Source organism: Zalophus californianus, chromosome 5 (genome assembly GCF_009762305.2).
Source record: "Zalophus californianus isolate mZalCal1 chromosome 5, mZalCal1.pri.v2, whole genome shotgun sequence".
NCBI lineage: Eukaryota > Metazoa > Chordata > Mammalia > Carnivora > Otariidae > Zalophus > Zalophus californianus.
Genome location: NC_045599.1, coordinates 113,608,802 through 113,635,539, shown reverse-complemented (window position 1 = coordinate 113,635,539; position 26,738 = coordinate 113,608,802). Strand labels below are relative to the sequence as shown.

The window sequence follows — 26,738 nt, the reverse complement described above, 5'->3', positions numbered from 1 at the left end:
ATATTACAAAGCTGTAGTGATCAAAACAGTGTGGTACCAGCACAAAAATAGATGGATCAATAGAACAGAATAGAAAATCCAGAAATAAGCTCACAATTATATGGTCAACTAATCTTTGAAAAAGCAAGAAAGAAAATCTAATGGAAAAAAGACAGTCTCTTCAACAAATGGTGTTGGGAAAACTGGACAACAATATGCAAAAGAATGAAACTGGACCACTTTCTTATCCCATACACAAAGATAAATTCAAAATGGATTAAAGACCTAAATGTGAGACCTGAAACCATACAAACCCTAGAAGAGAACACATGCACTAACTTCTTTGATAGTGGCCATAGCAAATTCTTTCTAGATAGGTCTCCTGAGGCAAGGGAAACAAAAGCAAAAATAAACTATTGGGACTACATCAAAATAAAAAGCTTCTGCACAGCAAAGGAAACAATCAACAAAACTAAAAGGCAACCTGCATAATGGGAGAAGGTATCTGCAAATGACACAATGGATAAAAAAATATATCAACAGATTCTGGGAAGAAGGATTTGCAATGTGTGTGCCTGTGTGTGCGTGTGTCTGTTACCATGACAGGATGCGGCTGTAAGCACAATGGAATCTCACCTTCCATCACAGAGCTTCCCATTTTGCCTTTGTTTCCCTTTACCTTTGTTAGTTAAGAAAATAGATTGTGCGGGGCGCCTGGGTGGCTCAGTTGGTTAAGCGACTGCCTTCGGCTCAGGTCATGGTCCTGGAGTCCCGGGATCGAGTCCCGCATCAGGCTCCCTGCTCGGCAGGGAGTCTGCTTCTCCCTCTGACCCTCTTCCCTCTTGTGCTCTCTATCTCTCATTCTCTCTCTCTCTCTCTCAAATAAATAAATAAAATCTTTAAAAAAAAAGAAAAGAAAATAGATTGTGCAGTAATTGCAGAGGTCCCTGCTCCAAAGGAATGACTTTTTTTTTTAATTGGTTATATGTTCTTTTCAAAGAGAAAATGAGACCAGATATTGTGGGCAAAGATAGTTGGGGAGAAGTCCATAGTACAATGGCTACCAGGGAAAGGTGGACTGAGTAAGAGAGAGCCGTGGAGATATACACATGGTCTGTATAACTTGGGAAGCACTTGTATATTCTATCACTCACAGGAATTAAAGCTATGCAGAGCATCCAAGTCATAAGCTATATGACACTGGACAAGCTACTTCCTCTCCATAGACTTCAGCATAACCATGGTACCTACCACATAGGATTGCAGTAAAGACTGGGAGATAATACATGTGCCAGGCCACATAGCAGGTGTGCAAAACTGACGCAATAATGAGCTATTATTATCATCACCCTTCACTCAAAAAAAAAAAAAAAAGCAATGGGGTTAGACAGTTCCACCCCTCCCAGGCTTGATCTGCTAGCACAGCACTGTCCGATAGAAATATCCAAGTCACATACCTAATTTTAAATTTTCTAGTAGCCATGTTTTAAAATTAAAAACAGGTGAAATTCATTTTAATTATGTGTTTTATTTAATTATTGCCTACAAAATATTATCATCTCATTGTGAATTAATATATAAATCATCAATGAGCTATTTTGCCCTCTTGTACTCAGTCTTTGAAGCTGAAGTGTTATACTCACAGGACATCTTAGTTCAAACTAGCTGCGTCTCATATACTCGATGTGGCTGTTGACCGCCATATTGAACATAGTTCTAGAATAACAGTGAGTTTAGGTTTAAACTTAATTTGCGGGGCACCTGGGTGGCTCAGTCGGTTAAGCATCTGCCTTCTGCTCGGGTCGTGATCTCAGGGTCCTGAGATCAAGCCCTGCATCCAGCTCCCTGCTCCGCGGGGAACCTTTGGCTCCCTCTCTTTCTGCCTGCCGCTCCCCCTGCTTGTGCTCTCTCTCTCTCTCTCTCTCTGTCAAATACATACATACATACGTACATACATACATACATACACAGAATCTTTAAAAAAAAATTTAATTTGCTTTGGCTGAAAGCTGTCTAAAAAGCAATGTCTCCAAAGCACTTCAAAGTGAAGCATTGAGACCTTGGGTGAGAAATTAGAAATAGAAATGAAAGAGCTACTTGCATTGTTAATACCAGGAGCATGGATGGCCACCATCAAGCCTGCAATCTTTCCTAGTGGACCCTCCACTGGGTGAAGCCAATAAGTCTACAAAGGAGTTACAGGAAAATACGTTGCCTTGAATGAGTGATTGCTAGCACTATGTGGATTTCTCCATGGGCTTAGGAGAGAGCAAGAGAAATTACATTATGCTTAGGATCCTGATTAAAGCCCGGTGACTTCATAGTGACTGTTGTTTTATTTATCATGACAATAATGAAAAGTTAATGGACAAGCAGAGTTTTAATAATGATGAAATGTATGTAAAGATGGTTTTACGTTAGTACTTGAACCAGAAAGATACTGACAATGAATTGTGAAGCAAAAGAGGCAAATCATGGTGTGTGTGTGTGTGTGTCTGGGTGTGTGTGTCTGTGTGTGTGTGTCTGTGTGTGTGTGTCTGTGTCTGACCAGTGGGGCCATGAGACCTGCTAAGGAAGGATCGACTTAGCTATTGATCCAAGATTCCAAAAAGATTCTGAGCAGACACATGCTAGAGGAAAGGGAGAAACTGCAGATAGAATTGCAGGGCAGGAATTGTTAAAATATTGAGACTGTCCCCTGTGGCACTTTGGTTGATCTATCCCAGCCAGCCTGTCTAATGAGCCTTGTCACAGCCCATAGGAAAAAGAGTCGACTGAAATTAAATCCTTTTCAGGGCTCTACACACAGCGGAAACTGCCTCCTCTTGTTGTATCCATCTATGACCTCTAGACAGTGAGAATGGGGATATGAAATGATTCTACCTTTGAATCAGTATATTTAGTCTTTGGGTGAACAAAATGGTCAGACATTAATTAGACCATACCTGAGCTTTGATGCTGGCTCTACCATCTGACTTGGAATCGAACCTCTTCAAACCTTTGCTTACCCGTGAAATGAAAACACCGAGTTTCCTCGTTTACAAGAGCGTTGTGGGCTTGAGTGAGTAGAGACATGCGAACCTCTAACCTCACTGCCAGGCACCTTATTATTATTGTTTGTTCTAAGCGCTCTCCCTGCAGATGTTACTTTGCTAAAGGCAAGTTTTTAATGCGGCAAATCATAACCAGGAATAAGCATTTGGATGATTTTATACATTTTGCTCCATATTATGCATTTAATTATTTGGGGTAGTTGGGGGAAAGAATTAATAAAAATGCCAACAAGGAAGGCAATTCTTAAAAATGTTGTTACCATTTTCAAACATAAAAATAGAAATAAAAAAATGTATTCTGGCTTCATAAGGAGAATCTTTAAAGCAGCATTGTGATGCCACTGAGACACACTAGAATCTTCCGGGGACAGAAATTCAGTGGAAGGAAACTAAGTTTTGAGCCTCATTCAAGGGAGTTTAGCTATTAAAATATGAACAGATGGCTTCACCTATCAGATGGTTCCTGGCCCTGAGAAGTTCCTCTAGCCTTCCCTCTACGTCCCTCAGATCTCTCCTCGGTAAAGTAAGAGCATTGTGCTAAGTTCCCCAATTTCCTTCTCACATTTAGGATTCTGTATCCGTAGTAGAATTGAGTTTTGCCGGTCCTATTAATGAGCATGTGACAAAATGAAAATAATTAGCTTTTGAGGATCCTCCCCCTGGAAGGGAGACCAGCCCTATCATTCTTGGGATAATAGGGGGCAGCATCAAGAGGCAATGACATGGGTGAGGGTAACAAAAAGGACATAAAGATTTAGGGAAAGAGGGCGGGGAGCACCTGCAGTCTGAGAAGTGGCAGGGCGAAAGCAAGAAAAGAGGGAGCTTGAAGATCCCTAGGGACTATGTTTCTTATTCATGTTGTTGAGACATATCTACAAAGGATTTGGTTTATTTTTAAATGGCTGTGGATGGCTGGTCATGTTTTGATGAAACACAAGTCCTAGACCAACCAGATGGGCAGTGGTATTCTCAGCATTCCTCCTATTGGTGACGGAGAGTCTAACCATCACATGGTCAGGCTTACTCCTTTTCAGAATGATACACCTGCTCCAACTCCATACATATTCTAAGGTTCTCTCGCATGTGAGATTTTCTATTATACCCTAAAGGTGGCAATTTGACCCCTTTTGTCCAGGAAAACCTATGACCACAAATGGTTAGGGATTTCCTTTTCTTATGTAGTTCAGAATTTTCTTTACCTAGACCCACGTCCATCCTTTGCACATGGACATAAGCGATGGGCAGACTGTATTTTTCACTTTTCTGAGGTTTTAATTTTTTCCCCATTTCTTCCTTGTGTGTTCCAACCATTCTTAATACTTTTGAATTGAAATAGGAAAATAATTGGCAATGGATGAGAGATTTCTTCTCACTCTTTCCTCTCATCCCTTTTTGGGCTAACTCCAGGACAATTTTCAGACACAATTTAGGCATTGTCTCTCCAAAAGCTTCCTTGACCTCTCTCTCTTTAGATACGTAACATCTTGCACAAAGGCTGTCACATCACATCCACTGCAGTCAAAGGATTCATTTAGCGGCCCCCTCTCCTACCAGGTAAGCACTAGATCTCATTCACCTCCTTTTCCTCAATGCCTAGCACAGCATCTGGTACTGAGCAAGTCCCAACAAGTGCTTGCTGTCCTCAACCACCTGATGAACAGCGAATTTTGAAGCAGCTCTTGAAAACTCCCTCATGGTCCATTTTCCTTTGCTGAAGCCCAAAGGGGTGGGGAAAATAGGTAAGTCCCTCTCTAGGTTCCCATGGAAACTGAAAAAAATACGGCAACAATTAGAGGAGAAATGAATATATTAAAAATATCATTTTTACAAAGGAAAAGAATGTCACTTCTTCAAATATTCACATTATACCTGCTGCCCTTTCTTTCCTTTATAAGAATGTTTAAAGCAGCTTATAGAATGATGGTTCTTTGTTACTTACAAAGCTGACTTCCTCTATCCTAATAATATAATTCATGTGTGTATCATTACCGACTGAATGTTTATGGCCCCCTAAAATTCGTATGTGGAAATCCTCACTCCCGATGTGATGGTACTAGGAGATGGGGCCTATGGGAGGTAGTTAGGTCATGAGGGTGAAGCCATCATGAAGGGGATTTGTGCCCTTCTGAGAACAGACATGAGAAAGATGATTTTTCTCTTAGCCATGGGAGGATCAAGGAGAAGATTGTAGTCTGCAAACTAGGAAGAAGACCCTCACCATATACCAGGTCTGCCAGCAGCTTGACCTTGGACTCCCTAGCCTCCAGAACCGTGAGAAACAGTTGTTTGTTGTTTAAGCCCTCTGGTCTGTAGTATTCTGTAACACCGGCAGACAGACACGGATTCATGTCCCTCCGCAGTCTGGATTTGTCTATGATCCTCTCTCTTCCTTTTACTCATTCAGTCACTTTTTTTTTTTTTTTTTTGCTGAGCGCCAACAACAAAGCGTCAGACAACCACGACCAAGAGACCCAGAGGAGTCCCTCGCTGGCCCATGGAATTCACAGTCTAGCAGGAGAAACGAACGACTTAACAAGTGAGCAGATGAATAGATACAACCTTACAAGGGTCATGAAGGAAGGAGCAAGGCGCTCTGATGGAGAATAATGGAGGGGTAGTCGGGATGGGCAAGGACACAGAGCCTAAGGCAGAGAGAGTCGGGAGTTTGAGGGATGGAGAGAAGGCTCATGTGGCTGTAGCAGAATTGAACAGGAGGAAACTGACTCCGTGATGTGGAGAGGAATTTAGGTTTCGTTCAAAGTGCAGCGGGAAGTTGCAGAAACCTTATAAGCAGGGGCGTGCTGGTAATACAGTTCAGTGAGCGCTGTGCTTGCTGCCTACAGAACAGCTTTGAAATGGTAAGTAACAAACGGTGGAAGCCAGGTATGAGGTTTTCAAGAAGTTCCACAAGAAATGGTAGGGCTTTGGAAAGGATGATGACTGAGGCAGGGAGGTGTGGATGTGCTTGATGAATATTTTGCAAGTAGGCATGTCAGGACTTCTTGTGTCATTTCTCTGCGCAAAACCTTTTTTTTTTTCTTTAAGATTTTATTTATTTGAGAGGGAGAGAGAGCATGAGCAGGGGAAGGGCAGAGGAAGAGGGAGAAGCAGGCTCCCTGCTGAGCAGGGATCCTGATTCTGGGCTCCATGTGGGGTGAGGCTCAATGAGGGGCTTGATCCCAGGACCCCGAGATCATGACCGGAGCCAAAGGCAGACGCTTAGCAGACTGAGCCACCCAGACGCCCAAAACCTTTTGTTGGCTCTTCTCATCACAGATGGTTAGTCAAACGTCTTGCAGAATGGGCCCCTTTCCTCACAGCTCTCCTCTCATCTCCTATTCATCCACTTTGCTCCAACCACATCGACCTCTTTGCTGTTCCTGGAAAATACAAGCCATGCTCTCAGCTCTTCTGTTCCCTCTGCCTGAAATAATTTTCCACAGGATGTTTGGATGTCCTCACAGTTCACCCCCTCAAGTCTTCCCATCTTTGCTCAATTATATCTCAACGAAGACCTCCATGACCATATTCTTTAACACCGCATGCTCCCTCGGCCCTTCTAGCAGTCCTTATAACCCTTTCTGCCTTATTGTTCTTCTTGACCCTTTCCACCTTCTATCATGTTGTGTCATTTCGTTTTTTATTTTGCTCATTATCTGACTCCTACACTAGAATGGCAGGGAGCTCCCATGAGATTCCCCATAGTATGGAGCAGAGTCTGGTACATGGGAAGAGGTCAATAAATTTTATTTTGTGGGGGGTCAGGGAAGGAATCAGGGATGGGCAGCTGTGAACAATTGGGCTCTGCTTTTTAATGGGGTAGAAAAAACTGAGAGGGAAATCATTTTGATTCTGTGATAGAATTAAAACAAGCTCCAGTCCGTCTTTTTTTTTTAATTTTATTTTATTATGTTATGTTAATCACCATACAATACATCATTAGTTTTTGATGTAGTGTTCCCTGATTCATTGTTTTCGTGTAACACCCAGTGCTCCATGCAGTACGTGGCCTCCTTAATACCCGTCACCAGGCTAACCCATCCCCCCACCCCCTCCCCTCTAGAACCCTCAGTTTGTCTCTCAGAGTCCATAGTCTCTCATGGTTCATCTCTCCCTCCGATCTCCCCCCCTTCATTTTTCCCTTCCTTCTCCTAATGACCTCCCTGCTATTCCTTATGTTCCACAAATAAGTGAAACCATATGGTAATTGACTTTCTCTGCTTGACTTATTTCACTTAGCATCATCTGCTCCAGTCCCATCCATGTTGATGTAAAAGGTGGGTATTCATCCTTTCTGATGGCTGAGTAATACTCCATTGTATATATGGACCACATCTTCTTTATCCATTCATCTGTTGAAGGGCATCTCGGCTCTTTCCACAGTTTGGCTATTGTGGACATTGCTGCTATGAACATTGGGGTGCATATGGCCTTTATTTTCACTACATCTGTGTCTTTGGGGTAAATACCCAGGAGTGCAATTGCTGGGTCATAGGGTAGCTCTATATTTAATTTTTTGAGGAACCTCCACACTGTTTTCCAAAGTGGCTGTACCATCTTGCATTCCCACCAACAGTGTAAGAGGGTTCCCCTTTCTCCACAACCTCTCCAACATTTGTTGTTTCTTGCCCTGTCAATTTTTGCCAGGCTAACTGGTGTAAGGTGGTATCTCAGTGTGGTTTTGATTTGAATTTCCCTGATGGCTAATGATGACGAACATTTTTTCGTGTGTCCGTTAGCCATTTGTATGTCTTCTTTGGAGAAGTGTCTGTTCGTGTCTTCTGCCCATTTTTTGACTTGATTATTTGTTTTTTGGGTCTTGAGTTTGAGAAGTTCTTTTTCTATGATAAAGTCAGTGTTTAGAATAAAATGGGATTGAATTTTTTTGGAGACGAGAAATAGTGATCTTGAGGAAACTGGGGAAGACCTGGCAGAACAACTAAAGAGAGTGCTGGATGCTCCCTCTAGCTCCCTCTCTCCCTTCCCCCCTCCCTCCCCGCACCACCTGCTCCTTTCCTGCACACCTCTCTCCTCACCCTGAAGCAACCTCCACTGCTCTCCTCTCCATGGCAAGCCCTAACTCTTATCTCTTCCGCTTTGTTGTCTCTAGCACTTCCTTCATTTGCTTAGAGTTGTCACTTCCAGACACTCATAATCTGGCTTCTGAGTCCCCTGCAAACAAAATCCGTGACTTGATCATTAGAATAAAATCCTTTTATTAATTTTCCTGAGCTTACGCTTCCAAGCTACTCACTCATTTATAACGATATGAACCATCCCTTAGGCTAATAAATCTAGACCAAACATACATCCTTTTCTACCTACTTGTTCAGGGCTTCCCCTCTTTCATAGGGCCCACCTTGTTCCTCTCCATTAGCTTTTATAATGAACCACGGACTTTAAGCTGCAGTGACACGGAATGGTTAGTGGCTTTCTTATGGACCAGGAAGACTGCTTAGAAAACCTTTGGTGAATAAAATAAACACCAGCATTTCCTCGCAGAGCCATGCACTCATAAAAATGCATTCTTAATTGCTCCCTTAACACTTTCATCCTGATGCTAAGCACCCTACTCCTTGCTGGCCTGTTGGAAGAGAACTCTTAATTTTCGTTTGAATGACATACTGTTGCGGAGAGGATTAAATGGGGTAATACGTGCAAAGCAATTAGGACAGTGCCTGACATCTAACAGATGCTCAATAAATGTTAACTGCTCTGAACTATCAAAGCCCTTTCCCTCTGCCTGTTATGGAATTGGGGCTCATCCAAGAGGAGTGCCCCCAAAGGATCCTCAAAACCAGGGGGAAGCCTTCTTGCTGAAAGAATTCACACCTTAGGGCTTATTAATCTTCATCTGTTTTCAGCCAGACCTCTGATAAAGGGATAAAGAGGTTTTTTGGAAACACTGAAATATTAAGTTTAACAAAACCAGATGGTTATTAAACTAAAAACCATGGATCTTAGTGTTTGTTGGGGCTTTTCAACTCTAGACATACAGTGATGGGTAGAAAGTGAGAATGTAAGCCTGAAAAAGACCTTAAATATCATTACCCAGATTGTCATTTTCTTTTTCTTATAGGAGATTAAGGTCCATTGGGAGAAAAGTATCTTGCCTAAGGCTATGTAGTGAGTTTGTGGCTGGGCCAAGATGAAACCAAGGTTTCTGACCTGCAGTCCGGTGCCCTTCAGACTTCCTTCCTTCACTGGCAGGGCTTCCTCACTCAGAGCTGGAGTTAGATCTCATTCCACAAGGGGACAGAGAAAGGGGAGCCTCGGCGGGGGGGGGGGGGGGGGGGGGGGGGGGGGGGAGGGGCCTCCGAGGGGGGTCCGAGACACTGACATTCCCCTCACTCATGCTAACGTCTCAGGCACAGTGAATGGCCGAAAGCCAATGGAAATTTCTTTGTTGGTCACGGGCACCTTGGATTAATCCAGAGTTGACCTAAACTGAATGCTAATTTGCAGAATCAAGAGCAAACCAAGGATGGGGTAGGAACAGGTAAGGGGAGTCGGTACGCACGTTCCATAATGTGTTTCTTTAGGGCAAGGGCTCTATTTTTGTAATCCTGCATTTCTCAGTAAATGTTTGTTGAATGAATGATAAATCCTCAGCCTTGCTCTGGCATCATCCTTAAACAATGTGTTAAACATATTCCAAACCCTTGTCAGAGCATCACGCACCATTGTATCAATCTGACAATGCAAGAACAAGGCAAAATTAAGATCTGAAAAATAAAGTTGGCCAAAAATTGTCCTCCAAATAAGTGTGCCTAATGGACTCATTTTCCAGCTCATTTATCTTATCTAATGCAATTTCCTAGTTCTGTGTTTATCTTAAAAGTCTCCTTATTTGGACAATTTTTAGACAGACTATACATTGTACTTCCATGACTAAAGACACAATAATCAAATAATCACCAAATAAATACATAATTCCAATTGCAGTAAGCCCTATGGAATAGGGGGAATGCTGAGCAACAAGAGCCCAAATGCTAAAGGTGAAGCTTGCAGAATGTGGAGGTAATGGTCTGCTGTGACTCATACTCTTCCCCACATTTGAGTTCTGAGTTCAGATCTAACTGCCTCTCTTTTAGGACCTAAGCAAGAAATTCTCCTATAGACTCCATGGTTAGTCTGATTTTGTAAGTGCCATTCTTTTAGGGGCTCTGCTTCTCTTTGGAGCAGGAGCAGAAACAGACAAAAGGAAACTAGATTTCATTCATTCATTAAATATTTATGGAGTCCCCGCTAGGTGCCAGGCACTTTGCTAGAGCTTAGGATACAATGGATGATGAAAGAGACGTGGTTTCTGATCTCTTGACGTCCATAGTCTTGTAAGTGAGGTGGATGGTAATTACATGAGCGTACAAAGAAAGATATAAACACAAATTATAAGTGCCAAGAAACATAGGAACTTATGAGAAAGCATAATTTAATTCCAATTAAGGTTCTCAAAGGGCTTTTCTAAAGATTGAAAGTCAAATTGAGTTTTTTTAGAAACCACTTCACTGGGGCACCTGGGTGGCTCAGTCGTTAAGCGTCTGCCTTCAGCTCAGGCCATGATCCCAGGGTCCTGGGATTGAGCCCCATCGGGCTCCCTGCTCAGCGGGAAGCCTGCTTCTCCCTCTGCCACTTCCCCTGCTTGCGTTCCCTCTCTCACTATGTCTCTCTCTGTCAAATAAATAAATAAAATTAAAAAAAAGAAACCACTTTATTGAGTTATGATTGACATGTAAAAAGCTGTACATGTTTAATATATATAACTCGATGAATTTGGTGCTAAGCGTATATCTGTGAAACCATCACCACCATCTAGATAATAGACATGTTCATAACCTCTGGAAGTTTCCTCCTGTCCTCTTTATTATTATTATTGTGTGTGTGTGTGGTAAGAGCACTAGATACAATATCTAGCCTCTTAGCAAATTTTAAATATATAGTATACTACACTGTTAGCTGTAGGCAAGATGTTGTAGAGTACATCTCCAGAACTGGTTTATCTTGCATCAATAAAACTTTATACCCTTTGACTATGACCTCTCCACTTCTCCCTCCCCCTAACCCCTGGCAACCACCATTCTATTCCCCGCTTCTATGAGTTTGATTATTTTAGATTCCACATGTGAATGAGATTGTACAGTATTTGACTTTCCACGTTTGGCTTATTTTGCTTAGTGCAATGTTCTCCAGTTCTAACCATGTTGTTGCAAATGGCAGGATTTCCTTCTTTTTTTAAGGCTAAAAAATAGCATCATGCAAAAGAAAGCAGCTGGACCCTTATCTTATACCATCCACAAAAATCAACTCAAAATGGATTAAACACTCAAATGTAAGATCTGAAATCATAAAACTCCTAGAAGAAAACATAGGGAGAAAGCTCCTTTTGGTTCCTGGTCTTGTTCTGGGCAGTGATTTTTTTTTTTTTTTTTTGGATATGACGCCAAAAGCACAGGCAATAAAAGCAAAACTAAACAAGTGGGACTACATCAAAAGAAAAAGCTTCTGCACAGCAGAGGAAATCACTAACAAAAGGAAATGAAAACTTACGGATGAGAAGTATTGCAAACCATAAATCTGAACAGGGGTTGATACCCAAAGTATACAAGGAACTCAACTCAATAACAACAACAACAACAACAAAAAACAAATAACCTGATTTAAAAATGGGCAGAGGGACTGAATAGACATCTCCCCCAAAAAGACATATGAATGGCCAACAGGTACATATAAAGATGCTCACTCAGGGAAATGCACATCCAAGCTACAGACTGATGGCTAAAATCAATAACACAAGAAACAACAGGTGTTGGTGAGGATGCAGAGAAAAGGGAAACCTTCAGCATATTGGTAATATGGCATCTGGTAATATGGTAAATTGGCATAGACATTATGGGAAACAACCTGGAGTATCCTCAAAGAGTTAAAATTAGAAGTACCAAGTTGAGATTTAAAGAAGGTATATAGTTAACAAAAAGCAGGAGGGGTGTAGCCCTCATAGAGATACTGGAAAAACACTGCATCGGGCCAGGTTGTCCCTGCAAAATTATTTTACCTGATGATTAAACTGTAAATTATAGGCATCTGAGTATCCCAAAGTAATGAGTTAAATTGCTAGGGCCTGGGAACCAAATCTGGCCCTGGTGCTTATTTTTGTACAGTTCATGAGATAAGATTGGCTTTTACTTTTTAAATGGTTAAAAAAGAATCGAAAGAAGAATAGTTCATCATGCATGAAAAAAATGCATCAAATGTAAATTTCATGTGTCCATAAATAAGGATTCACTGAAACACGGCTGCACCCATTTGTTTATATACCAAAGTAGATTTGAGTCATTGCAACAGGCACCATATGGCCTGCAAAACCTAACTATTTGCTCTCTGGGCCTTTGCAGAAGAGTTGACCAATCCCTGGATTATGAGAAAGTGTTTCTTTTGAGAAGATATAATTGTCAATATTGAGGTTGCTGCTTGAGGGAAGGATTTAAATGTTTAAAGTAGCAGATTTATATGAGTTCCAAGGAAAGTCCCTTTCATGTGTGTAAAAGCGACTGGCCTGCACTCCAGAGATAACTTCGCTTCCTAATAATAAGCCCCTCTGTCCCTACTGCGAGGAGGCAGCCACTTGCAGGGGTGAGGGCATTTGAGTGGCAGTGGCAGTGGCCCGTCTGAAAAGAACTGCCTGTGGGACTTGTCACGTCTGACGTCAGAAGCAGACACCGGCATCCGGGGACACCAAGGCTGCCAGGGCCCATGATTCTCATCTCTCTCCTCCTGCAGCGCCAACACCGGAAGGGTAAAAAGGAGGTTCGATTATCTGGAGTGCTCACCTTCCCTGTGCCCGCTCGGTCCCGGGCAGTGGCTCCAAGGCAGAGGGTGGGAGCGAGGGAAAGCTTACATGCGTGGCTGCCCATTTACTCCGTGCGCATCTGACAGCTTGCAGACACAGAGCCAAGAAGTTCCAAACAGAACATCCTCCTGCTTCCAAAGGGAGGAACCATACAAAGAGGGGAAGAGTATTCCAGGCAGAAGGAACAGTGTGTTTGAAGGCTCCCAAGTGAGAAAGAGCTCGATGTGGTGGAGAACAGACAGGAGGCCGCTGTGGCTAGGGCTCAAAGAGCAAAGGACAGAGTGTAGGAGAGGAGGTTGGACAGAGGCTGGAGTCAGGTCAGCGGGACCTTCTGAGGATACGCCCCCTCCCCCCCGCCACCATGACTTCCCAGGTCATAAAAAGGGTTGCATCATCTGCCTGGTCCTCTTGGAACCCAGTCAACACGCTGTGAGGAAGCAGGGAGTCCATGTGGAAAAGCCACGTGAGATGGTCCTGCGAACAGCCCCACCGCGACCCCAGCGCCGTGGCTGGCATTAACCTCCAGACACAGGCCCACCTTGACACGATTCCAGCCCCAGCTGCTGAGTCACTTCAAGCTTCTGGTATTCCCACCTGAAGTCCCAGACACTGTGAAGCAGGAACAAGCTTCCCCTGACTTCCTGACCCCCAGAGTCCATGAGCATAATAAAATGGTTGGAGGTGCTTTAAGCCACTAGCGTACAAAGTGACAAGGATTGAGATTATACAGCAATAGATAACCAGAACGAGGGGCTAAAAATCCTAGTTTCCTAAAACCCGCTCTTGTCAATTGCCTTCTCTTTTCACTTTGCAGAATATCTTCTGGCAATATTTTCCCCTTTGGTGTTAAACCTAACCACCTAGAATGACACAGGACTCTTTCCAAGCCTTACTTACGGCTCCGCCTACCAGTTCTGTTGCAATGGCTTCAACCCACAAATTCAATTGTTTTACAGAGCCCACCAACGCACAGTATCACCCGAGAGGGCATTGGGAAAGGACATTCTAACAGATTTGTGATTTTATCTTGCCTCTCCTCAAAAGGATAGTTCATCTAAGGTGGGATGGAAAACTGGTAAGCCCAAATCATGGCTCGTAGCTATGGAAGCTGAAAAGAAATGAACATTACATGCAAAGCTAGTTTTACCTAGCGGCAGGAAAATGTGGACGAAATGAACACCTGCTCACAGATTGTCGCCTTTCTCACGAACCCCGGGCATGATTTTCTATTCAATCTGCATGCAAATTTGATCAGAACAGTGCTTGCTTACTCATCATAGCCTGTTTTCTTGGAAACAGATCCCTCCTGGGATTGCGGGAAATTCGACATAAACTGTCAGGTTTCCCCAAGTGCTGGCAGCAAATTGCTCCATGGGTGTCTTTTTTTTTTTTTTTTTTAAGACTTTATTTATTTGAGAGAGAGAGAGAGGGTGCTGATCAGGGAGCCCGACTGAGGGCTCCATCCCAGGACCCCGAGATCACGGCAGATGCTTAACCGACTGAGCCACCCAGGCACCCCGCTCCGTGGGTGTCTTCTGCCCCCCACTGCCATTCTTCCTGCCACCTGCCTGTCCATCCTGCTCACCCTGATACCACAAGGGGGAGGCTTTTAGCTAACAGCCAGGAGGAAGAAGGCAACTAACTGTCTCTCTCTGCTCCAGGTCTTGGCCTCTGGCTTTGCAGCCATTTCATTCACAAAGAGGAACGAGAGGGTAGTGGGATTCCTGGGGACTGACAGTTTCCCATGAGAAGGGAGTGATCACCTTCAAAGGGGAGAGCAATGTGCTCTGCTTTGACCAGCATCTTCTGCTCTTTTAAACCCCGTGTGATTTAAATATAAGAGTGAGCCTTCTGGTTCAAATACTTTTCATTTCTAAGAGGAAATCAATTCCAATCTACTTCTGAAATTTGGCTTTCATGAAATAACCTACTTTGCGGTCTTGGGGGATTCTGACTCTTATAGCAGATCTCAGACTGAGGAGGAGTGTGTGTGAAAGGTGTGTGTGAAAAGTCTAAACAGCCATGCTAAAGGAAGACGAATCCAGTGGACCGTGCCAACGAATATTTCCGAGGACTTACCAGAAGCCGGGCCACGGTAATAAACGCACAGCTCACAAAAGATTCTGTTTAATTCTCCCAACAGCCTCATGAGGTCCAAAGTAAAATTGTCACCATTTTGCAGATGAACAAACTGGGGCTTGGAGAGCTCGAGGGGTAGAGGCACGTGGGGTAGAGGCAAAGCTGGGATCCAGCCCAGGTCAGACAACTCCAAAGCCAACACTTATCAGAGTCCGCAGTTGACTCTGACGTGAAGCCAGTTTTGGGAGCCCATGAGTCAAAGCTTCCAGGTTTCACTCACTTCTTAATCGGGAAACAGATCAGCCACATACAACACAGTTTTGCAGGATGTCTGGTCTCAGTTGAGGAAAAATAATCACTTTCCACAATGTTTGCAATTTTTCTTCTTGACTGTTTGGATATGGTTGTTTAAAAAAACAAAACAAAAAAAACCTTTAAAAAGTGCTCAGCACCTAAAAATACCCTCAATAAACTATGTAATGTAGCTTTTAATTTGAACTTGCTTGGAATGGAATGCACAGTAATCATGACATCAAAAGTAGGGGCCGCCCAGTTTGGAGCTGGAAGGCCCAGATTGTGACCCCTGCTTCACCCAGATCTGCTGGGCAACGCTGGGAAAGACAACCACCCCCATTCCCACTCTGCCTCCCCTCGATGGGGGTGCCGGTCAAGGGCCCTTAACCTTTCAGCACAAAGGTGGCTCCATGACCCGTATCAGGACAATCAGATTCCCTGGGAAAGTTCCAAGCGTGGAATTCAAGAACAGACTAAAACTGGAAAGGCTGGGCTCCGGAGCTTTGCTCCTCAGAGGCGCAGACCTGCTCTTTCTAAGGTCTGGCATGTAAGCTTTCCTTGGAATCTGTGACCGACTCCAGATCTTCTAAATAAATTCTTCATTGGCATATGTCTGGCAAAATGGGTTTCTGTTGCTTAAAACCAAAAAACCTAGCACAGTGCTTCTTAGAAGAAAACAAATCACAACCACAGCCTAGATTTTCCCTAAGCACTCTTCAGGCTACTAATCCTGGAACGACATGGTTTTTATATTACCATCCTTCCTAGGACCTAAAGCTGTTTCTCTGCCATAACATGCGTCCTTCAAATGCAGTCTGAAAAGGAAGAAAAGAAATTCAGGCAATTTGGCATTTTTCCCTACAAGTTTCCAAGGTAAACATCTGGGAAGGTTTGCCTGAAATTTCCAGTCATCGTATTTACTACAAAATCTGATTGGGGTTAAGTCTGAGGAAATTAGCATGAGCTTTGGGGTGAGAGAGATCAGAATTCAAAATTATCACTGCCACTTACAAGTGCTTAACCTTGTGTAAGTCACTTTGTCTCTCTGAATCTCAGTTTCCTACTGTAAGATGAGTGTGGCAAAATGATTTATTAAGATATGAAATAGTATTTTATTCTCTACTTTTACCTTCCATAAGCCCCCATGAACATACGCATGTGTGCAAATGCATGTGCATTAACACAAATGCGTGTGCACAAACCCTCACACACAAGTATACACACAGAATTTCAAGAACAGGAATTCCAAAAATTTCAAGCCTTTTGTATCTCTTTGACTTCGAGCCAAAAAAAAGAAAGAAAGAAAGAAAGAAAGATACTTGAAAATAAGATACCTGCTTCTGGGCCTTGAACTTCTGGAGTGATTTGTAGTAGGGCTCAAGGCACACAAGAGGGCAAGGTCTTTGGGTTCCATATAGTAGGAATCGGGGCCCTGATTCCCAGAGCCATCTCCATGGAAGGACGAGGACCAGAGAGGGATCTCTCAGAGGGAAAGTCTGATCTCAGCAAAGATTCTGCTCCACGCTTAGTTTAGTAAGGCTCTGTGCTGCCCAGTAGAGGACCCATGCAGATGTGGACAAGATAGGCATGAGTGGCCACAATGAGAGATGGGGACCAGAGGATTTATATGTGACTCTAGAAAGGGAGGAAAACTCCCCCCAAATCATGGAATTGAATTTCCTGTCTTCCTATTAAGATGGGACTCTCAAATTTGCTTTGATTCAAGGAAACAAACTGACATTTCTTGTCATATATATACATATATGTAAGATATATAATAGTATGAATATATAATGTCTGTAATTATACATTTTATGTATATAATGGTATATAATACATATTATATAGAGTGTTATATACATATAGACTCCAGTAATTGCTTATAATAACGGAATTATGCAATACATAACATTTACCACTTCCTTTTTTTCAATTAACAATGTATTTTGGATCTTTTCTATGGCAATACGTATAAAAATGTCTAATTATTTTTTTTAAGATTTATTTATTTATTTGAGAGAGAGAGAGAGAGAGAGAGCACATGTGAGCAGGGGAGGGGCAGACTCTCTGCTGAGCATGGAGCCTGACCTGGGGGCTGGATCCCACGACCCTGAGATCATGACCTAAGCCAAAACCAAGAGTCGGACGTTCAAATGACTGAGCCACCCAGGTGCCCCTGTCTAATTACTTTTTAATAGAGGTAGTACATGCTACGTTTAAACAAATTCCATATGTAGAAGGTATAAAATACAAAATAAAACGGTCCCACCCAGTTGCAGAAGTAACCACTGTTCACCATTTCATATGCTTCCATTTGAATAATTTAAGCATATGTGAGCATATCTTCTGTCTGTTTTTAATTAGTCTTAACCAAGATCGGTTATTGTGGTCCCAATTTCTTCTCTACATGTCGCTTTGTGAACTGTCTCTCACCCAGAAGACCCCTCAGTCTGAGTTCTGAGCCATTCCCTAAATATAAGAGTAGTTAGAAACAGGGACCCCAGCAAAGATTTCTATTTCTAAACGAGATTGATATTTTGTCTTCTAAATATTTTTTGAAGCTATAAATAACAGACAGTGATTGATACAAGAATATGCAGGCGACTAAACAAAATACATAATACATACATAATTTTACGTGTGATCTAGTGTTAAAAACTGTCCATAAATGGCTTTCTTTAACAAACCCCCTCCACCTCCACGTACTCTCAATAATGGTGATTCCAAGTCCAAACTTCATGCTTACAAACCTATAATGGAAAAGACTTTCCAGCCTGTTTATTTAACACAACCATCACTTATCATAAATATCTCTGATAGTCCCACTTATACAGGCCAGATGTAATTCAGGAACCCAAATAGCGGCTAATGACCAACCAATGGAATCCTCGGAAAACATTTTTTAAAGACAACTTTGATTACATATCCAGTTTTCTCTGCATTTCCTACAAAGATTCTTGTCTGTGGAAGAATCTTGATGGTGTCAAGAGCTTAGCTCAAGAGCAAACTGCCTTAAGCCCCACTTGACACTGCAGTTATTTGTTTGGTGATACAATTCACAGTATTGTCCTTAAAAGGACACACAAATGCCACAGAAGAGAGTGTCCACTTCTTTAGGTAATAGGGAGTCATCAAAAACCCTCAAGTAAGGAAATGGCACACATTGGTCTGCCTTTGGGGAAGGAGGCTTTAGCAGCTTCAGGAAGAGAGATTAAAGTGACAGGAAGCTAGAGATGATGCCCAAACCCAGGATTCAGGCAAGATATGATTTAAGGCCTGAACCAGGAAAGTCCCAGTGGAATGAAGTGGGCTTAGGCAGATCCAGTAGGATTCTTTGACATTATACTGGGTAAAAGAACACAAGGGTCAAAATAACCTTGAAATTTATAGCTTGAATCCAATACTGGCCTGGAGTTCTAATGCAGGGGTGGGACACTCTTGAGGGTAAGCATGCGCAATAAGGAGTTGCATTTAGGAATGCTGGGTTTATAATGTCCACTAGATACTCTCCATTGCAGGTATAAAGGGAGCAAGTTAAAGAATCCATCATGAAAATCAAAACTATGGTAGGAGAAGTATTAATGGAAAGAGGAAGATTATGTGAGAGATGCTGCTGATATAAAGGGACACACAGGGAACTTTCCACAATTTTAGTTCCCAGGGTCACAAGATTCATTTTTACCCAAACTTGTTTTACTTAACAAAGAAGCTGACAATTGAACTCATTAGCTGAGCCCAGAGGGACTCCCAGGGCTTATGCTACTAAACCTCATCTCCTTACAAATATACAAATGATGCCAGGGACAAAGGCTTCCCCTTCTGAAAGGAAACCTAAGAGCCAGCTTTCTCCCTCTGCCTTCCAGATGGCATTACACATGTCGATTAGAAATGTTCAGGAAGTGCTCTCCTCTTTGTAACCAAGAGAAACATTTTCTTTCTTTGGAGACAGCTCCCACTTTCTTGCCCTCCTTAAAAGGAATCTGATGTATTTTTCCCAAATTATCCATGACTGGTCCGTTGCACTGTTTGTGCTGTTGGTAGATACTCTGCAGTGGGCAGATAAGGATAGGGCTCAGTGACGTATATTTCTCTCCCGGTTTCCTTAGCAATGTCCTAGCAAGCTTCCTGCTCCCCTACAAACCTGCTACTGACTCAGCCTGCTTTCAGCCTACGGTCCAGGCTCTGCCTGAATGTCACTTTTAAAATAATAATAATTTTGGGGAGCACCTGGGTGGCTCAGTCGGTCGAGCATCCAACTCTTGGTTTCAGCTCAGGTCACGATCTCAGGGTCGAAAGATAGAGCACCACATTGGGCTCCATGGTCGGTGGGGTATCTGCGAGAGATTCTCTCTCTCCCTCTCCCTCTTCCCCTCCTCCTGCTCATGCTCTCTCTCTCTTTCTCTCTCTAAAATAAATAATGAAATAGATCTTTAAAAAAATAAAATAAAAATGATTTTTTTGCTTCAAGATATTTTATAATTTATAAAGATCTGTCATAGTCTTTATTTCATTTTACCTCCCCAGCATAATCTTACAAAGAAGATATTCTTGAAGTCACCATTTTACAAGTAGAGAAATCAAGACTCACTAAAGTTTAATGACTTGCCTGGATTGCATGGCAAGAAGTCAACAGAAGAGGATGAGGTTTAGAAACAGAGCTCATGCGGTTTGTTCGTCTTGGGCAACAGTGGTCACTGACTCACAGTCAGACTCCTTTGGGGGGTCTGAAGACTCTGGATATGGCTTTTTCCAGCCCAGGATGAAATAAGGTCAATTAATCTTTGACAGAAGAGGCAAACATATCCAATGGGAGAAAGACAGTTTCTTCAACAAATGGTGTTGGGAAAACTGGACAGCAACTTGCAAAAGAATGAAACTAGACCACTTTCTTACACCAAACAAAAATGAACTCAAAATGAATTAAGGACCTAAATGTGAGACCTGAAACCATAAAGATTTTAGAAGAGAACACAGGCAGTAACTTCTCTGACATCAGCCATAGCAACATTTTTCTAGATATATCTCCTGAGGCAAGAGAAATACAAGCAAAAATAAACTATTGGGACTACATCAAAATAAAAACTTCTCCACAGCAAAGGAAACAATTAACAAAACTAAAAGACATCCTACTGAGTAGGAGAAGAAATTTGCAAATGACATATCTGATAAAGGATTAGTATCCAAAATATAAAAAGAAATTATACAACTCAATACCCAAAAAACACATAACCAATTAAAAAATGGGCAGAAGACATGAACAGCCATTTCTCCAAAGAAGGCTTACAGATGGCCAACAGACATATGAAAAGATGCTCATCATCAGGAAAATGCAAATCAAAACTACACTGAGATATTACCTCACACCTGTCAGAATGGCCAAAATCAAAAACACAAAAACAGCAAGTGTTGGTGAGGATGTGGAGAAAAAAAGAACCCCTGCACACTGTTGATGGGAATGCAAACTGGTATAACCACTCTAGAAAACAGTATGGAGATTCCTCAAAAAATTAAAAACAGAATTAGCCTATGACCCACTAATCACACTACTGGGTATTTACCCAAAGAAAATGGAAACACTAAATCGAAAGGATATATGCACCCCTATGTTTACTGCAACATTATTTACAATGGCCAAATTATGGAAGCAGTCCAAGTGTCCATCAATAGATGAGTGGATTAAGATGATGTGATATATATAGATAAATAAATATATATCATTATATATATATATAAAATATATATATAATGGAATATTACTCAGCCATGAGAAAAGAATGAACTCTTGCCATTTGCAACAACACAGATGAAGCTAGAGAGTATAATTCTGAACAAAATAAGTCAGGCAGAGAAAGACAAATACCACATGATTTCACTCATATGTGGAATTTAAGAAACAAAATAGATAAAGGAAAAAAAATGGACAAACCAAAAATTATATTAATTATAAAGAACAGAGGGTTACCAGAGGGGAGTGGATGGGGGATGGGTGAAATGGGTGAAGGGGATTAAGAGTACATTTATCGTGATGAGCACTGAGTCATGTATAGAATTGTTGAATCACTATATTGTATGCCTGAAACTAATGTAACATTGTAGGTTAACTATATTGGAATTAAGTCTAAAAACTTACTTAAAAGAATAGGAGGCAGATCCTCCCTCTGAACTCAGACATGTTCAAGATTCAGTGGCAAAGTCTAGTTCATGACAGTAATGATAAAAAAGACTTCTTATTTCAGGCACCAGCTTGCGCCCCAGGCAGTGTTAGTGGTCCAAATACAAGAGCTTCTACAGTGTTCATCATGAAACAGTTGTACTATGGACTCATCACAGGTGTACCCTTACAGTTGGTCAATGTATACATTTAATTTTGCCTTAACTCTTGATTCATACTGTTATGGCTAAGTTTGTCAGGTATAACACTGAGTTGAATGGATTACCAAAATAGTATAGAGTTGGTAGAATTTATGTTGAATAATTGGTACAGCTTGATAGCCAGCTGGCTCTGAGAAAGGATGCATGTTTACTGGCCTGTGGCTGTGTGTACATAAGAGAAGCTGGAGAGACCAGTAAAGTGCTCTCCTCAAGGGGTTCCTCAATGCTGATGAGTAACGAGGTTATGCAGTGCACAACTATAAATGAGTCTTCAGAATCTCTAAGACACCAGTGCATGGGATTAGTATGTGTATTGCAATTATTGCTGACTTGTTTAGATCTTTTTGAATCTCTTAATACCTGAGGGAAGCTCTAAATTTCTAGTGGTTGAATGTGAACCACACACTCAAAAATCTGAAAACTGCTATTCTTTACTTCCTGGCAAAATTGAAATTAATATTTAAGGTATCTGATTTTTTGAAGTCCTTGAAAGGTTATTGGAAAACAATTAAAATCCATTGAGTTAAACTATCCATCAAATTTAGACTCCACCTGCATCATCAGACTCATTAAGAGTCTCACCACCTCCCAAGACAGTCTGATTTTTCTACCACACACTATCGTATTTCTAACAAATCATTCTAGTCCTCTTCAGAGTTGGTACCAGTGGCCTGCAGGTCATAGATTTCCCCCTTATTTTGGTGGACAGAGGATCACAAGCCTCTGCTTAGATCCTTCCAGCAACAAAAAGGCCCAACACCTCCTGAAGCAGGACATTCTTAATATTTTCTTTTATATTGATTAATATTCTGCCTTCTTCTAGCTTCTAGGAGAAACAATTAAGCAACAAAGACAAGGTCTTAGGTTGTGAAGTCAGATAACTTGCATTTAATTGACTGGTTCTGCCACTTGGGGAGAGTTACCTACCAGTTTCCCAATCTATAAATAAGGGAGAATAAAAATAATAATACCCACCTCACAACTGGGATAAGGACTAATGGAAATAGTGCATATAATATCCTTATTGCACAGTGGTTGGCACATAGTAGTTGCTGAATTAAGCATAACTGCTATTAATATTTTACACCTTGTTCTTACTTAGCTTGGTCTTACAGAGTCTTGTGAAATAGATCAGCAAGTTCATCCACATGTAAGCCTTCTTTTTCTTTTAAGATTTTATTTATTTATTTTAGAGAGAGAGCACCAGCAGAGGGAGGAGCAAAGGGAGAGGGAGACAGAGAATCTCAAGAAGGCTCCATGCCCAGCACAGAGCCCAATGTGGGAGTCCATCTCACGACCCAGAGACCATGACCTGAGTGGAAATCAAGAGTCCAACACTTAACCAACTGAGCTACTCAGGCGCCCCCACATGTAAGCCTTCTCATAAATTTGACAGTGCTCCTACTGATACCCATCTCTTCTCTTACAGCAACTGATCTTAACATTGCAAAGTAAGCACAAACCATTCCTATTGCCACAAAGTTAATTAAAAGATTACAGTGCTCCCCATTGGCATTTGGGAGAATAAGACTTGGCCCCAAATAAGCTTATAAGAGATTTATAAAGAGATAGCATAATATAGCAGTGGAGAGAGTACCCAACTAGGATTTCAGAGAAATGGGTTGCATTTGTTCTACATCCTTAGGCAAGTCGTCATTTGAGTACTCTGGTATCTTTAATTGCGGGAGAGGAAATGAGACAAATGTCACAACACTCTTGTGGTAATTAAGACGATCCATATGCAACACTAACTATGAGGAAAACAGTGCTCAGCACATAATAGGCATTCACCTGGTACTGGTTGATTTTTATATCTAGACCTTGGTTACTTTGACACCCAATTAGTATTCTCAGTCTAGATAGTTGGCCTTTCAGCCCATGGTTGTAATGACTTCTTTAACTAGTCTCCTGCTTCTAGCTAGTCCCTGAAAGTCCAGTTCTAATCATGTGCTCAGAATCCAGGAGTAGAATATAAAAAGAATAATAATTATGAATTGAAATCTATGGGAAGTGGTCAAAACAATGTTTAGAGGAAAATTCATAGCTTTATTTGTCTCCATTTTAAAAAAATAAAAGAAAATTAACTAAGTTCTCACCTCATTGTATAAGTCAAAGAAATGAATAAAAAAAAACTACAATAGGAAACTGCACATGTGATAAGATAAACAATAAATTAGTTAAATAATGAAGAAAACAAAAAGAAGTGATTAATATAGTCCAAGATTACTTGTTGAAAAAGACTAAAAAATGGCGAATCTAATTGAAAAACTGATAAAAAGGAGACATGAAGTGGGCAAAAGAGCATGCAGGATATTAGGGAGAAAAAAATGTACCAGTAAGCATTTTGCATGGTTAAACACTAATTATTTTAAATTCTGTGTGAAATAAGTTATTTTCTCAAAAGCATGGGAATGGTCACTCACTGGGTGTTGACTAAGGAACTTGTCACAGAACTGAGTGTTTTACAGGCATTCCCTACTTTTGTAGGTGTGATGACCCCATGAAATAAATATTCGTCCTCTTTTTACAGGCAGAACTGAAGCTTAGGGAGATGAAGCTATATGTCTAAGGTCATCAGGCTACGAAGAGATGCAGCTGGAATTCAAATGCAGATCTGCAAGGCCTATACTATTTATACTTTTCCATGTTTTCATCCTAAAAATGTAAAACATCAAAATAGTCACCACAAGGAAGAAGAAATTTGAGTATCTAGTACTAAATATATTGAAAAATTATTCACATGCCACACACACATAACTAAATACACTTGTTTAGATCAAAATTTTTCCAAACTTTCAAATAGCAAATAGTAACCTAACTATCCATTTCATCTCCAAAAAAAGAAAATAATGGCAAACTATGTAAAATTACTATAAACGGAAAAAGTGGTTTTAATCCTAATTGTGATTAAGACACACATGTGCACACACACACCCCCCAAGCGTGAGCTTGCCTTTTATAGACACGAATTTTTTTAATAAAAAAATAAGCAAATTGAATAAAGTGATAAATCATTATATGCTAGAAGATACTAGCAGAATACAGCCATACTAGATAATACAACAAAAGGAAAATATATTCTATTTAATATTTTTTTAAATTTAAATTCTAGTTAGTTGACTTATAGTGTAATACTGGTTTCTGGAGTAGAATTCAGTGATTCATCACTTACATACAACACCCAGTGTCCATCACAACAAGTGCCCTCCTTATACCCAGCACCCATTGAGCCCCTCCCCCACCCACCTCCCTCCATCCACCCTCAGTTTGTCCTCTATAGTTAAGAGTCTCTTATGGTTTGCCTCCATCTCTCCTTTTTTTTTCTCCTTCCCGTATGTTCATCTGTACTTAATATTTTTATTTCAAAGTCTTCTTCACAACAAAATTACATCAATAGAAGCAATAAGCCATTTCCAGAATCTAAGCCCCAGTCTTGATTTTTTGAAGGGTTAAAAATAGTATAGGGCAACATGACAACATGAGGGAGTTCCACAGACCTGCCCCCCAGTGAAATTGGTGAAAGTTATATAAAAACAAAAACAACCATTTAAAATATCTGGAGGTAGTGCCAAGGAAGCAAATGAAAAAAATATGTACCAAAGAAAATCTACCAAAATTTGGTAGTAACAAGTCTGTGGTATTTCAACAAGCATATTCCCTTCCTCTCCCTCCCACGTCAGTGAGATGGAAACTTTGCTCCAGGCTGCTGGTGTAGACAGGAACACAGCACTCCCTCCTCTCCCTCAGCTCCTATCAGCGCTATCTTCCCAGGAGGAGCAGGATATCAGCACTTTCCATGCTGCTCCCCGCTACCTGTTGGTGAGGCTAAGTTCCAAGCAATGCCAGTGAGAAGTGAGGGCCCCTTCCCTCCACCCAGCCTCCACTGATGGGTTGAAGACTCCACCTGGAGTGTGCTGCCTCTGAGAATTCTGGAGCTCCATTAGCCCTTGTCCTGGCTCATAAGGTGATGCTTCCTTTAGGAGAGGCCAGTGAAGAAGATGGAGGCCACTATCACCCAGAGCTCAACTCCTCAAGTGGAAATGTCACTGAGAAATAAATGGTTCAATATTCCCACCTGCAGCTCCACAGCCCTCTGAGATGTTGCTTGGAGGGTGAGAAGCAGGCCATAAAGTAGATAGATCCTAATCTCTTCCCAAAGGAACTGACTTCCTTGGAATTAGACTGGTAAATTTCAAGCCTAAGGATACTCAAGAACAGTGGAGGTGCTGGTTGAAGGCAGTTGGGAGGATATTGGTAGATTCACTGGACTTGTAGGCTGGCTAGTTTGTCCAGCAGACCCAGGGAAAGGCACGATTGGATGGAGACATTTGCAGTCAGAACAAACACTGACCTCACCAACTGTCCCTTCAAAGGAGCCTGAATTGGATGGTTTAGTTTATGGAGCAATTTATGCCCCAGGGCGTTTTTGTAAAACAATAGAATAATCAGCTTGCAGTTAATGGAGTTTAACAGTTGGGTGTGGACAGGAAAAGAGAATCCAAGACCTCCCCACCAAAATCTCTATCAGCCCAAGATGCCTGCAGACAAACACAAGGCTACACCCTCTCTGAGCAATACCAGAAGCTTAACACTATACAGCAGGGAGATAAGCTTTACTAAAATAATCCAGTCAGTGGCTAAGCAAATAGCAATGAAAAACAAGTGGGGAGGGTTTTACTTAGTTCCTACAATATATTATCTAAAATAGCCAGTTTCCAACAGAACTGCAAAGACATAAACAGAAAGATGAAAATATGACACATATACTGGGGGGAAAAATAGGCAAATTAAACTATGAGAGCAATCAAATGTCAGATTTAACAGACTGAGCCTTCAAAGTAGTCATCACAAAAATGTTCAAAGAGCTAAAGAAAATCATGATCAAAGAAGTAAAGGAAGGTATGATGCGAATCAACTAGAGAATATTAGTAAGAAGATAGCAATGATTTAAAAAAGAACCAAATGGGGGCGCCTGGGTGGCTCAGATGGTTAAGCATCTGCCTTCAGCTCAGGTCATGATCCCAGGTTCCTGGGATCAAGTCCCGCATCGGGCTTCTTGCTCAGCAGGGAATCTGCTTCTCCCTCTCCCTCCCCCCCTCCCCGGCTTGTTCTTT

General features: G+C 41.5%; 1 long non-coding RNA gene across 2 annotated transcripts; it reads left to right on the top strand.

The window, feature by feature from the left end:
• The first annotated feature begins 3,433 nt into the window (after positions 1–3,433).
• Positions 3,434–24,553, top strand: LOC113929653. Of its 2 annotated transcripts, none has more exons than XR_003522277.1 (4): positions 3,434–3,555; positions 4,505–4,586; positions 5,465–5,568; positions 24,155–24,553. It is a non-coding gene; the product is annotated as an uncharacterized LOC113929653 (long non-coding RNA). The 2 variants fall into 2 exon arrangements; XR_003522278.1 differs by lacking the exon at positions 24,155–24,553 and adding an exon at positions 22,818–22,866.
• Positions 24,554–26,738: the final 2,185 nt, after the last annotated feature.